At 31.6% G+C, this 15,074-nt stretch overlaps 1 protein-coding gene across 6 annotated transcripts in view; it reads right to left on the reverse strand.

The window, feature by feature from the left end:
• Window positions 1–15,074, reverse strand: part of LOC129974945 (alpha-tocopherol transfer protein-like) — a 108,335-nt gene that overhangs the window by 44,088 nt on the left and 49,173 nt on the right. Inside the window, exon 2 of one of the 6 annotated variants that reach the window (XM_056087757.1) lies at window positions 14,517–14,702. The exons of 2 other annotated variants lie outside the window; for them this stretch is intronic. The gene's annotated coding sequence lies outside the window, so the exon portion shown is untranslated. Of the gene's footprint in view, window positions 1–2,103; window positions 2,242–14,516; window positions 14,703–15,074 lie in introns of those variants that run through there. 3 more of the 6 variants (XM_056087759.1, XM_056087755.1, XM_056087756.1) reach the window with 3 other exon arrangements.

Genomic DNA, 15,074 nt, shown 5'->3' on the forward strand with positions numbered 1-15,074 from the left:
AATGAAATTCAAAATAATATATTTGAAATATTTAAATTAATATTAAAAATCTATTAAAATAGTTTTATTTCAACTCTTCTGGTCCTCTTACGCCCTAAAACAAAATATTATTCTCTTCATTTCTTATACCCACATTAAAATAGTGGTGAGGCGAATTTGGTATGAGCGGGGATAGAACATAGGACCTTGAGTATCGCAGCCCAGTAACATGACCACAATACAAAAGCAATTGCCTGTGTAGTGTAGCTGTTAACTGGCTTATAAGCTTTCACTACAGTGGACCTCAAATACAGCAGTAAACTCCACCAGGGCTTAGATTGCACTTTCTTTTTTAGAGTTCGCTCCTGAGCTTCTTATTATAGTGAAGAAAATGGAATATACATATTTAATGTATTTTTGCTGACTCATTTCAGCCAATTTTTGACTACATTTTAATTGCAAGATCGTGCACCTAGAATTCCATTTATTGAAATCATTGTGTTTTGAGTTACTGCATTTAGAATATTTGGTGATATAAATCGACAGTCGGTAACCCATAGACAAATTTAATTCAAAATGTGAAGCGAATTTATATGTTAGATGCGTAAATTGTGCATCAAAATTGGCCCATCTAGAGCTTTACGTCTTGTAGCTATGGTGTTAACTTTTACTTCTATTTTAGACAGGCAGACATCCTATGTATGGATTTCGTCCAAATTTTGACAGGAATATACAAATTTGGCAAAAAGATCTGATAACAAATCTCATCCATTTAGCATTAAAATGTTTATTCATATATTGTAGTGAAAGCTTATAAGCCAGCTAACAGCTATACTACTCGAGCAATTACTTTTGTCTTGTGGTCATGTTACTCGGCTGCGAACCTCAAGGTTCCAGGTTCTATCCTCGCCCATACCAATCCGCTACAATATATTATTCAAAGAATGTGCTTTTGACACACATGGAAGTTTGAAACTTAGATATTTGTTAATTTGCCAAGGCCGAATATTTTTCAACTATTACAACATTTTGTCTTTGTATACAAAAAAATAAAAACGGTAAATTTTCATTAAAAAAGTGTTGATATGATTGGTTAAATATTCTGTTTAAAAATACGAACAGATTCTTAAAAGTTAGGAGATGGATTCAAGAAAAATTCATATTTTATATTTGACCAATTCACGCGGCATTCATTTTGCATAAACTGGGCAAAAATGAATGATAAATTTTGAAAATCAATAAAAATAAGTGATGAAATGCGATAGAAATGTATCGTTGCTGCTTAACGATTGCAAAATCAGAAACGTTTATCTCAAGAATTTGAAAATTCAGTTAACAATGCCAACGACAGATGGCGCTGCAAAATAGGAAAAACAAAAACCTGTAATAAGAAACGATGTAAGGTCTGTTGCATGAAATTAAACAACGATGCTTTTTAATGAAACTTCCATTTGCAGCAATAACTTGCAAAATATGAGGCAAAATTTTCTAAACATGAGAGTTGCAATTTTCTCATATCTAGTGCAGCGCCACTTGTCGGTGGCAATGTTAACTGAATTTTTAATTTGTTATTATGAAAATCCCTGAGCAAGGAAGCAAACGACATATTTTTATCGCATTCCGTCTTTTTTTGTGATTTTCAAAATCCGTCAGTAATATTGACAAGATCTATTGAATAATTTTATAACAGTATAGTAACGAAGTATTCCAAAGGACTTGAAACCTGCTTAGAAGAGTGTGTATTGATTGAGACATATAATATATAAGGAAAAAAGTGAGAAATATAAAAGAATGCATTGCTTAATTTCGATACATTTCGGCAATAACCCAATTCTAATTATTAGAATTCCTTTCACTTGTTGACGTATCAGTTACATTTCTTGCATTACCACCAGAATCCTCTTAAGATTCTGATGGTAATATAGAAAGTATTTTCTGATAAGTAATACTATTTTAAGTCTTTGGAAACAACTAAAATAATCTCAACCAACTATCACTATTGTCTTCTAAAATTTTTGTATTTAGCGCAAAATTTATTATTTTGTAATTATGTAGAAATAATATAACATATACTACACGAATGACACTTAATACTACTAATAAAACACACTTAATACTACTTACTAAAATTAGAAATATTTGAAGAAATATCACCGATTCTCTCCAAATACTGATCAGCATTCGTTTTGACTCAGTGCAAATCAATTCAATATTCTAAAAATATATCAAATTAGTGTCGTCACTACCACCAGACGATAGTTTCCGAGGAATATGAAAAGTGGTGACATCTACATGAATCACGTGCAATTTTAGAACAAAGTTCGAAATCAGAATAATCAGATTAAAAACTATGTAAAAGATATTCAGTTTCAATGTAATCTCAATCGAATTTGTTCAAATCAAAATCGTAAGGATCACGATAATAAACAATGGAATTAAAAATATCCCTAGCTGCTATCTCCAAATTCTTACTAAATTAAAAAAAAAAAAGATAAATAATATATCGTTTGCACTTTGAATTTTCAATTTAAAAAAAGGTAGTGTTATGTTGCCATCTAATTGTTGATTAAGGTAAAAAAATAAGAGAATAATACAAAATTTCCTGTTATCCAAGCTAAATTCATAATAACTCATTGCATAATTGAGACTAATTTATATAAAGCTGGACAGAGGTTCAATTTATTTTTATCTTACACATGCTTTATTAGAAGCAGTCGGAATCTCTTGAAACAAGATCATAATTTTACTTAGTGTATTTAATAACAAATTATTACTTTTAAAATTATTTCTTTTCATACAGATTGTAAATGAACTAATGAGCACACCAAAACCAAGAGAAATAGTATTTATCATATTAGATTATAAATGAAACTTCCATGTATTTTCACCTAAGAAAAAGAGAGGAAAATTTTTCCCTTTATGCAAAGGAAAAGTTTATTACGAGGAAGGGCATAGGAAGGGTCAAGGCGTTCATTTTAAATGTGAACATTTTGCAGTGCATCTTGTATTTAATAGATAAATTGAAATACTATTTCTTTACTTTTTCAGCAATAAAATACACTTCTTATAATGACTTTATAAAACATTTATTTATGCTTTTCTATTGATTTTATCTACCGAATATTGGCACTACTTTTACGAATTGATGCTACTCTTTAGCAGATCATGGAACAGACATTGTTCATATTTTTAAGCTTTTTTTTATATTATATTTGACTGATAAATTTTGTCGTCATAATGACGATGAATAGCTCTTAATAAGTTAATAATAAGAAAATAATTTTATATAATTTTAATATAATATCCTTATTATATCTTAATCCTTTAAAAGGCCATTTTTTTTTAGTCATGATATATTAAAATATTTTTGGGATTGAGATTGGCTGAAGAGAAGCGATTCATTTAGCTTATTTTAATTTGATTAATTAATTAATTAAGTTTATTAATAATTAAGTAACGAATCAAGATACACCACTTTGTGCGAGGTAAGAACTGACGTATCTAAATTTGTGTCTTATTGAAAAATTTATCAGAACATATGTCAACCTACATAACTTTATACAAAGATTGATGAATTTGGTGGCAAGCAGATTTTCTATGGCCCTAGAAAGGATTAATTCATAAATGGTATTTATTTTAATTTTATGTTTAGTATCTAGGTCCTTGCATTTTTGTGTCGCAATGACCTAAGGGAGATAGTCATAATAACAAAATTATCTTATTGAGATACAAAATGAGACTTTTCAAAATGTTGAGATCAAATATTTTAATCATTTCAGTACTTACTCTTATTACATTTGTCTATGTGTCTCAACAATAGCCAGAAAACGAGTAAGGCTCTCATTGGATTAATTTTTGTTTTTTATTCTTATCATTAGTAATATACAGTACCAATTATTATTGGTAACATAATATCATCAGAAATTTATCATCAATATATCGTTCTTGTTAGGTTTAGTAACTACATATATTTATCTACATTCCATTCTCTACAAATATCTTGTGTTGTATTCCTTTTTTTAAATATCCAACGAACTTCATTATAAAGTACTTTATAGCTGGTAGGATTCTAATCCTTATAAAATTCCTAAGTCCAGTCTTAAAAAATTTAAAAATTGTTATAATTCCATTATTTCTAACATTCATCCCTAATATTTGATGTTTTCGGCTTCTGGAATCCTTTAATGGAAACTTGTAATCATTTAGAGTATTTCTTTTTTTTTTAATTCAAATAATTTATCCCTTTTTGAAAAAAATAATAGTTTTGCATGAATTTTGTTCACATCCTTATTTCAATAAATTGTATTCTAGTCCTGTTATTCGACAAAGTTTTAGTTAATTATATCAAGGAAATTATGAATATAATTCTATGAAATTCGTGTTATTCTATATGAAATCGATCTGTATGAAATCGCAAACTCTTGATCACATTAAATAAATGGAATTTACTGGCATTCTTAGACTAATTTGATTTTTAATTATATTTCTTATCTATGGAATTTATAAGATATTTAATTGATTTATTTAAATAATTTATTGTATCATATTTTGTTTTTCAGGTCAGTAAATAAATACGTATAATAATGTGCTTTTTAACATAAGAGATTGAAGGCCGGCGTCCTGGCAAAGGGGTACCGTATCTTCGCCGTGATCTGGGCATCCTGGGTTTGAGTCCCAGTTTGGGTATGGTTGTTCTTCCGTTGTTCTATCTCCGATATGTGAATGTGCCTTCCTGTAAAAGTGGGTTATGCAAGCGAATGAGTGATGCGAGAGTTGCGAAGTCGTACTCTTGGCCCTAGTTGGCGCTACTATACAAACAAGAGACGCTCCCCCACCGGCTTAAAATAACAGCTGATTTAACCATGGCAAGTGCCATTGGAAACAACAACAGAACCTGAAAGAATTTAATACACAATGTAACTTAAGCTGAAAATTCCTTTTTGAATATTCACAATGCTAGATATTATTGACTCGAGACTGTTCAGGGAATATTTTCAAGAAAGAATGGAAACTTATTTTTCTCTGCTGTAAGAGAGCTACACAAAATGCAATCAAAGCGTAAAATAGTAATCCGCACTGGACGAAGCTATACGCAATTATGTTTGTCATGTGACGACAACATCTTACAAAGATACTGTTAGATTCTAAAACTGAAACTGTGTGTTGGCATGTGTCATCAGAAAAGATGAAAAATTCTTTTTAATTTTGCTTAAAACATCAATTATACACAGGCGTGATAATTTTTTTTATTATCTAAATCGAAAATTGCTGAACTTCTATTGTTGTTATTGCAGATTACTTAAAAAAGGGTTATTTCGATTCAATTTTGCACAAAACAAAATTTTAAATAATCAGGCTTAGAAAAAAAAAATTATATTCTTAACAGGAGAGATTTTTATTTATCTATAATTTATTTATATACCAAGTATGATTAAAAGTGCAAATCTTATCTGTAAGTGCTCATCTGTACAGTATACAATCTTATTTGTACAGTATATGAAGATATATAGAAGACAATATAATGTAAAATTCAACAATTATATGAAAAAAAAATGGCAATGGGTAAAATTGGCCCTTTTTTTCATCGGCTCGTGTGATTTTCATAGCATGGTTTTCTAGGCATTTTAAACATACAAGTTAAGAACTAGTATAAAAATCAACCTATAAATTCTATATATATATATATATATATAATATATTGGCGACAAACTTGGCGATAATTTGGCAACTTGGTGACGAATTTGACGACTTTGGCACCAAAATAGATTATACCCGAATCATTGAGAGTTTTCCCGATCCGTCCAGTAGAAACCGAGTTACGCCTCGAAAGTTCCTGATTGGTTGAGAGGCTTCTAGCCCCGCCTCCTGAGACCTATAAAAGGAGCAGCCTGCAGCTGCCGCAGTGGTCGTGAACCAGATCTGAGAGTAGTCGAAAGCGACAGAGAAGAGTAGTCGGAATCGACGGTGAAGAACTGGTCTTCCAGGGATTAGCGGAGCAGCGACGGAGTCAAGCTAGTGCTGAACTAAGATGTGCGCTACTGTCTGCAGTGGATTCTTGTTGTATGCTGCACGTCTCGGCTGAAGATAATCGTCTTCTGTGCTGTATATAGTTGTCGTCTTTGTGCTGTCCTGTGTGTCTTCGTGTAAATAAACGTCGTTGTTTTATTTTCTACTGCCGCCTGGTGATTGAACGTTCTCCACACCATATAACTTCCACTATCCAAACGAACCCCCGGAAATTTTGTAACAATATATATATATATCTTGGTATATTAATATATTTTATAAATTTTTCAAAATACATTATCACAAGAAAAATTAATTATGTTTGAACATACATATCAGAATTAGTTGAATGCGAACTTTCATCGAAAAACTCTTCTGTACAATTATCCTTAACACTAAAATCACTTTCTGCTTCATTTAAAAGTGTCTGGTGCACTGCTTCATAATCGGATCAATAAATTGGAAAATATTTCGGGGCCCAAATCTTAGCTCCATTTGCTAAGCCTTGTTGCGGTCTTAGAGACCGCGCTCAAAGAAATAACTGAATTATTTTAAAAAGCATCCGCTGAAATCGGTTGAAAAAGTGCACGCGTATTGAAGGCCACAAAACAGGAAGCTACGTGGTCAATCCATTCCATTGAACTAAAAATGAAATAGGATTGACTGAAATCCATCACTAGCGGTCTCACAGACCGCACGTCCCCAGTTAAGGGTTAAATCAAAAATTTATCAGAACGGTTTTTTTTTACTTTAACTGGAAATGCTATTTAGATTTCACATCAGAAACTGATTTTATTTTTAAAAAATTAGGAAGCTGGTGAACTACATCCTTACGTGCGCCGATCAAAAACAGCTAAAATTTACCGCACTTCTGATATTTAAATACCATGCCAGCAATTTTTTCATATAGAATTTCGTATAAATATTGATCTCAATACTTGTAAGCACCCGCGTGACCTCGCAACACGAACTCAAGACAAGAATTTTGAGTGTAATTCATAACCTTTAAAAAAATTCTTAATGCAGTTTTTATTAAATTTATTTTGCAAAATCTTATTAGTTACCATTATGGGTAGATGTTTATATTGAATCAAATTTTAATCAACATTTTTATACAAGAATTAATTAAATTAATCGATTTACTGATTAATTCTGAAAGCATTAAAATAGTGACTTATCGTGTCTTAATTTCTCAATTAGAACTTATGTGAAAATGAAAGAACATTCGAACTATGAAATTCCGTCTTTACAAATATGAAACAAATAACAATAGTTTAAATTGTACTTTGTAAAAATTATTTAATCTGAATATCAACACATTTTGTAGTTCATTGGACGGGGGTATGTAAAACTGGTAAGAAGTGATCACCTCGATCCCAACTAAGGTCATATCCCCTTCTCCTGCATAAAATTAGGAATTTCGGGTAAGACCGCAAAAGCACTGAATGAACATTAGCCAATAATAGTTAGGAAATATACATTTTTTTTATGGCATGAATCTAACATTTTTACTGACACTGTCGTGCAAATATGCATTTTGAAAGCCTTTTTGTCAACCGAATGAAACCAAAATTTACACATAGCAACAATTGTAGTCAAATGATAAAATACCAAATATGCTGGGCGGCTGTATTTATACCCGACTTGGCGTGAAAATCTCTGAGTTTCTGGAAGCTTCTAAGCTATCTCGCTTAATAATGGTCTTAGAGCTTCCAAAGATATCCATTTCTCATCAAATCTCGCCAAGTGGTCGCAAAGTCGCCAAGTCGCCAGACCACTGGAAATGCCACTTTTAACGTAAAATACGCGTAAGTTGTGCGATTCTTCGCCAAAATTTAAATACTTCAGATCTGTCTGAGATATTTCAAGACAAATATAAGCAATATTTACAGATGTGTAACAATATCATTCCATTTATGAGTTAATAAAGCCATGCGAAAATACAGACATACAAAAAGCTGTCCCTTTGACAGAATTATTTCAAAATTTAATAAGAATCTACATTTTAGATGCTAAACCTTTGTATCAAATTTTATTTATCTAATTCTTTGAGTTTTGGAGTTATGAAGCTCCCTTGTAAACTGAACAGTCAAACAGACAGAATTTCTGAGAATAGATTAATTCAAAATTTAATAGAAAATCTAAATATTTGGTTATGATTTCATATTTCAAATTTTATTTGTCTAGCTAAAAGCGTCTTCCAGATATTGTATACTTAGACAGACAGATATAATGCCAAAAATGTGTTTTTTAAATCAGAGAAAGAACGTGGAGATTCTTTAAAATCATGAGTTTGAATTGCTTTGCGATTTCAGTACTTCCTCCGTATTTCGTATAAGAGAAAGTAAAAAAAAAAAAAAAAAAAAAAAAAAAAAAAAAAATCGGAAGAGGATAAAAGTTATTTGTGTGTAAAATCCTCTGTTTAACCCAAAATGCGTTTTAGAAAGAGGGTGATGTGATACAAGTGACCATGAAAGATATTGAAATGATATCTTATCCGACAAAACAAATAAAGTCATTGAACTATCAAGAAACTGGTATTCTACGCTCCGCATTCATTGTTTACTGGAAACACAAATAAATTCGCATATCATAGGAGGTTATTCAAAAACTATTGCACTAGTTTCAAAAGATTGGAATTTCGTTGCGAATAATAATAGGAAGATAAAATTCAATAGCGAAGATAAAATTCAAATACAATAGCGAAGGGAGCTTAAAAGTTATTTCCTTGGATAGTTCTTCATTTGATTACAGTGACACTAGACAAAACAATATGGTAGTCCATTACACCCTAGGCAATTTGAGGCGTTTTAAAAATCCGTTAATGGGAGGTCGATATCCAAATGCATTTTCTGCAGTTTCTGGTTATATAATTCTACTGCAACAATTTTTATTGCCTTCCTTTGATTGGAATATTTTGTAAATGCCATATTTACACCTTCTTTACTTGAAACGCCTTACAGAAGTTTAAACTGAATAGAGATTTCCTTAATCATTTTGATAGAATGAAAAATCAGCTACAAGAATATTAATTATATGCACGAAATGATAGTAGGTAAAATATAGACCTTATTTGCATTTCATTTCCTCATTTATTCAATGCTCCTCTTATTTTATTATTGCTCCTCTCCTCATTATCCTCTCTCTCCTTCTTCTTACAACTTCCCACCTCTTATAACCCCCGGGGGGCACCTCGAAATGAGGATGAGATGCTTCCGGTATGGTGGTTGGATCTCGCCACCCTGGAGGGTACACAAATAGGTGGGGGATCTGAATCCTCCCATCGATGACGGGACGTACTTCCTTCTGGGAAGGTTGTACCTTGGCCGGTGATGGCCCTTAGGACTCAACCACAGTTCCCGCCAGTGTTGCTGTTGCGGCGGTCCGGTCATTCAGTTTTATGGTTTAAATCCGTGTGCCTTCGTGGAGGGTCGGAGAGTCAGATGGCTGACTTCCCTCCTCTTATCCCTTTCCTATTACTTCCTCCTATTTCATCATTCTCCCCTTTTACTTTCCTCAATGAAATTAGAAAGACTTTAATAATGAAATTCTGATTATAAATTGTCTTTAACACAAGTATTTTTTGGATTTTATATTCTTATAAAATAATATATTTACTTCCGAGATCATTGTCTCTTGCTAGCATTCATTTAATGTAACTTTTTAACAGGATCACATAATTTTTTTCAAATAAAAACATATGAAAGAGAATCATTAAAAGGAAAAAGGAGAACAATAATGAACGAAAAAAATGTGTGTGTGTATGTAATCATTAAGTCTTTGTTCCTTGTTTTCCTAAAAGTACATAATTTTTTTATATAAAAAATTCCACGTCATCATCAGAATAAAAGAGCAAGATGACATAAAATAAAACAGAAACGAGATTGGTTTACATCATTAATGAAAGAAAATAATAATTCCTAATTTTTTTCTTTGCATATTTCATTTATATCATTAAATTCAATAACTTCGGACAGAAATAACATGCCATGGCAATCGGTCATTAGATAGGAAAATAGTAGAATTTGATGCGCTCTTTGAGTTCTTCTGTTTGTTTCATTCTTTCGTCACGTCGAGGAAAGATTTTTCATTTTTATGAATGCAAAATTTAAAGTTTATATTTATAACTCAGATCAAAGTAAAGAAATAAATGTATTTAATTTTGTTTAAAAATCTTCCGTTATATTAAAATGCTGTTATATCGAAGTACTAAATAACATATACTGTATTTTTGTTTTTTACTGCCCCGTAAACAAACCTAAAGAATTATCACCAAAATTATTTGACAGCAAGACATTGAGGACAAGACTTTTTGTATTTGAATGCCATAACTCAAAAACGAAACTTAGCTAAATAAGTGACAATTATATTATTTTATCAGCAAAACTTTATAGCTGTAGCAAATTTTCAGTTGAATTCCTGTGTTAATTGTGTGCTGTTTTTGAACATGTAACTCAAAGTGCAACTAATTGATAATAGAAATTGATATGCTTCCCCGACAAATTTGATCTGTTCAAATTTTAAACTTAATCTGGAGATTTAAGTTCAAAGTATGAGAGTATTCCATAGAAAAAAAAATTCCAGCTCGATTCACCTTCAACGCGATTCAACCGGTCTGCATACAAATATGGCCGAATAAATGTGGAATCGAAGGATCATAAATTTAAAAGGAATAAAATTCATCCACAAATATTATCAATATTTAATGTCGATTTAAGTTTATTCCATTTTGCTTCGTGTTCGTGAAATATTCAAGATAGTATAAAATAGTAAAAGGGAAAAGAAACTGGTTATTAAACGAATGCAAGAATTAAATTTGTATATTTTCGCACCTAATGTGTCCATGTCCTAAAATGAAAATTCGATTGCACTACTTCGAATAGTATTGTTTAAGTACATGAAGTAATCAAAGGCGGAAAATTAAGAGAGTTTAAATTCTACGATGTAATAATCTTTATGTTTATCTGATGTTTTGAAAAAATGTTTGAATGAATTCATATTCATTTAATGTTTTGAAAAATAATATTGTGGGAATTCATATTATCATCATTCACTGATGAGTAGTTTAATGTAACACAAAGCCATTAGGATTTCACTGCCGGCGTCCTGGCTTAGGGGCAGCACGTCTTCCCCGTGGTCTGGGAGTCCTGGGTTCGAGTCCCGGTTTGAGCATGATTGTTCTTCCGTTGTGCTATCTGTGAGATGCATGAATGTGACGTCCTATAAGAAGGGGTTGTGCAAGCGAATGAGTGATGCGTGAGTAGCAAAGGCGTACTCTTGGCCCTAGTTGGCGCTACTATAAAAACAAAAGACGCTCCCCCACCGGCTTAAAATCGCTGTCTTCGTAACAGCGGGCTTGTCCATGGCAAGTGCCATAAGAAACAGCAACGGGATTTCACTTCCCAACTGAAAATATTCCATCCATCCATAACTTAAGGATATAATAATTTCTCGACTAATTTTGAAAAGTTAGAAAATATTATTTATTTATATTATAGTTGTTAGTATTCGCTTTCAAAAATCTTTGCAGTTACGTGTTGACTGAAGACTTCTTCGTCGTACCGTGATCACAATTCGAGATGGGAGGCATGTGAAATCTGATTGCATTAAAGTGTGGCGAATTGGTATGAGCGAGGATAGAAGCTGGGACCTTGTGGTTCGCAGTCTAGTAACATGACCACGATACGAAAGCATTTGCTCGGGCTGTTATAGCTTATGTGTTATAGCTGTTATGGCTTATAAGCTTTCACTACAAAAGATCCATCGTGTATGGCAATGCAACGTCTTGATGCTTTGAAGTTCGGTGGCGGTCATGAAATTAGCCACGAGCACTTCCTTCTGAAGAGACACTTATAATTTGTAGATTTGAGGAAAAAATAAAATTTAATTGAATCCATTTAGATCAGCACGTAAAGCTATAACATTGTTGTGATTCACACAATTATTTTTGATCAAATTTAATAATGAAAGGATATTTAAACTATTTATGGGAGATAGATAGTTTTAATGAAATTGCTAATACATTTTTATTGAGGAATGATTTCGTTAGTTTTTGTTTATTTATGGGTGAAAAATTTCAAGAAATTTCAAGCGAGTAACAAATCGTAGCTATCGAGATTCGTAACTGAAATAATTTTGAATAAACATTAATCATCCAGATTAGCAACGTCGCATGTAACCGTCAGTTTTTTTTAAAACAATAAATTAACATAAGTAATATCGACTGCAGCTTTACGCCTTTTCCTAGAGCTGGAAACAGCTGGATTGTAAGTTGGTTTTTGAAGCAATTCATTACGAATTTAGGTATTTTTTTTTGAAGTACTCATTTGATGTTCTTCTGTTAAATTTTGAAACAGGCTCAATTTGGAGATCATTTTGCAGCAACTTCCATCTCACGTACCAAGTGCATTCGTGCACGTTGACCTGGTTCATTTTAAATCTAACATTGTGTAAGACGCGTCCTCTCGTTGGATTTGTTCTTAAACTTTGGAAGAGATGATGTATCTGATGCCACATTTATCAAAAATTAGGAAAAGAAATTCAAATTAACTCAGAGTTCAAAACGAGTAAGTTTGAGACAATATAATCCAAGCTTCGAAACGGGCTTTGATGTAATGAACCTGTAGTGAATAGTTTATAAGCCAGTTAACAGCTATGCTATCCGAGCAATTGCTTTTATATTGTGGTCATGTTACTGGACTACGAACCACAAGGTCCCAGGTTCTATCCTCGCTCAACACATTTCTCTATATTGGTGACCTCGGACGATGAACCTTCAACCTTCGTACAGCTGTTGTGGCGCCATCTACCCACAGCAAACCAAAGTCGTCAGACTCACTTGACAATGCAACCACTCACCCACACACGCTCGCCATAACGCTTGGCGCTACTCAAATGGGTACAAGAGCATTAGAATCAACAGCTAATACATCACCACTCAACAGCCATATCGTTCGTCTCACATCCGATTCACTAGAGGGTGAATCTATAGTGAATAGCTTATAAGCCAGTTAACAGCTAATTGCCTTTGTATTGTTGTCATGTTACTGGACTGTGAACCACAAGGTCCCAGGTTCTATCCTCTCTCATCACAATCCGCCACAAAAACAAACTAAACTTGTTTACTTTAGTAAAGCATTCTTTGGTGCATACCTTTTATTGTTGTTGTTTTCATAAAAAAATTATGGATTGAGTGAAAATAAAAAAAATAGAAAATGTAGATTAAATGTACGGAAATGAAACTGTGCGCTATAAAATGATTAAAATTAGAGGAACTAAAACATTATTAATCTCGGCGTTAAGATTTGGGAAAAATACAATTGGATGAAAATATGAGCTAAATTGAAATGTTATCAACTGCCACAGATTGTGGAATTACGTGAAGATAAGAAAAACGATATTGAAAGATAAGCATAAAGACATTTTAATGGCATACAGGGTTAAAAAACAGCATATTTGGAGATTTGGAATATCCTGGTATCTTATTATCCATTCTGTTTTTCATCATTTTAAATGTGATAATTCGGAGTCAATTATGTTTTTTCAAATTTGTATTGTTTTTTAATCACACGTGCTGTTTGATTACATCTAATCTGGCAGAGATAAAAATAGATAATACCGGCTTTAGATAAAGAAGGAAAAGGAAAAAAAATCTTATTTTCCATGAAATTAGGATTTTTCTTATCTTCCACGAAAAAAGGGGGGGGTGAAACCAATTTTTTGTATTTTTCTGAAATATTTAATTGATAAAATAATTCAAGAATTTATGCATCTACAGTCATATGATTGGAGTTTTTACAATTATTTTATGTTTCCAACAGTAGCAATTTCCTAAGAATCTGAAGTGTAAAAATTCATTTTAGAAAATTTAAAAAAAAAAAAAACTTTTCTCTTTTAAGGATAATTGCTTTGATAAAGTGAACAGGAATTAAATACAGATATCCCTTAAAGTCATGATTTCATTTCAATAATTTGTAAGAGATGAAGTTAAATCCAGCTAATCAGAAAAAAATATTGGTTTATAACTATAAAATAAAATTTTAAAAAGCGCAATTCTTAATAATTATCAAATTGAATGATTGTGACATGTTATGATTAGAAATAATCGAGCTTTAATGAAATAATTTAAATTATTTAGCTAAAAACACTTAAAAGATATATAATGAAACTTTTTGAAAGAAAAAAATAATGAAGTATTAATATTAATTAGGAAAGTGAAATGCATAGTATAGTCAAATGATATTTGAATATCGAAGGATGGTTATTTTATTTTATTGTGACTAAATATTTAAATAAAAGTGTCATACAGCTTCTTGTGTTTAGATAGGATTAACACATTTTTAAGACTTTTAACAATTATGTGATGAAAAATCTGCTAAAATTGCAGAACATTATTAATGTTAAATTGAACATTGCAATGAATTTTTTAAATTCAGTGCAGCGAATTTAATAAATTTAAATATTGAATTTAATAAATTTGAACAGTAACTGGGCGAAGATTATCGGTTTTGAAGATTCCAACTATGACGTACCATTCAAAGCGTCTGCTTAGCATTGGAAGCACCCTCAAGATTCCCCAGAAGGTCGTCTCCATTATTCCAGAGCAGTCCCACACGGAGATACCCAGCCAACATCCAATCAAGCCTCCAACGTTGTTGAAGCTGGCTTCCTCGTAAAAGTTGGACCATATATTCACTTGAAATATTTTCATTAAAAATCTATATTGGCATAAGAAAATGGGTACTTTTTTTAATATTAATGAACAAAATCCTGTAAAAATTGCTATTTCTACACAAAAATTCCGTGAAGAGGAACAAAGATGGTAAGAGGAAGCACAAAAATCAATTTAATAAATTTTTTTAAATTACTTTTCACTACCCTCATGATTTTAAAGGAATTTTAGCTGGTTTTTTTCCAAAATAATAATAAAAACACATTTCGTAGTTTTTTTGCTTGCTATTAAATAATACACCAACAGATATTATGATTACTTTTTTTGAAGTTAAAATAGCGATAGTTTAGTAAAATTGAAAGAAAAAAAAATGAGTTACGTTGTTAAGTAATTGAAAGTCAGATTCATACACAAAAAT

The sequence above is a fragment of the Argiope bruennichi genome, chromosome 7 (assembly GCF_947563725.1).
Source record: "Argiope bruennichi chromosome 7, qqArgBrue1.1, whole genome shotgun sequence".
Taxonomy (NCBI): Eukaryota; Metazoa; Arthropoda; class Arachnida; order Araneae; family Araneidae; genus Argiope; species Argiope bruennichi.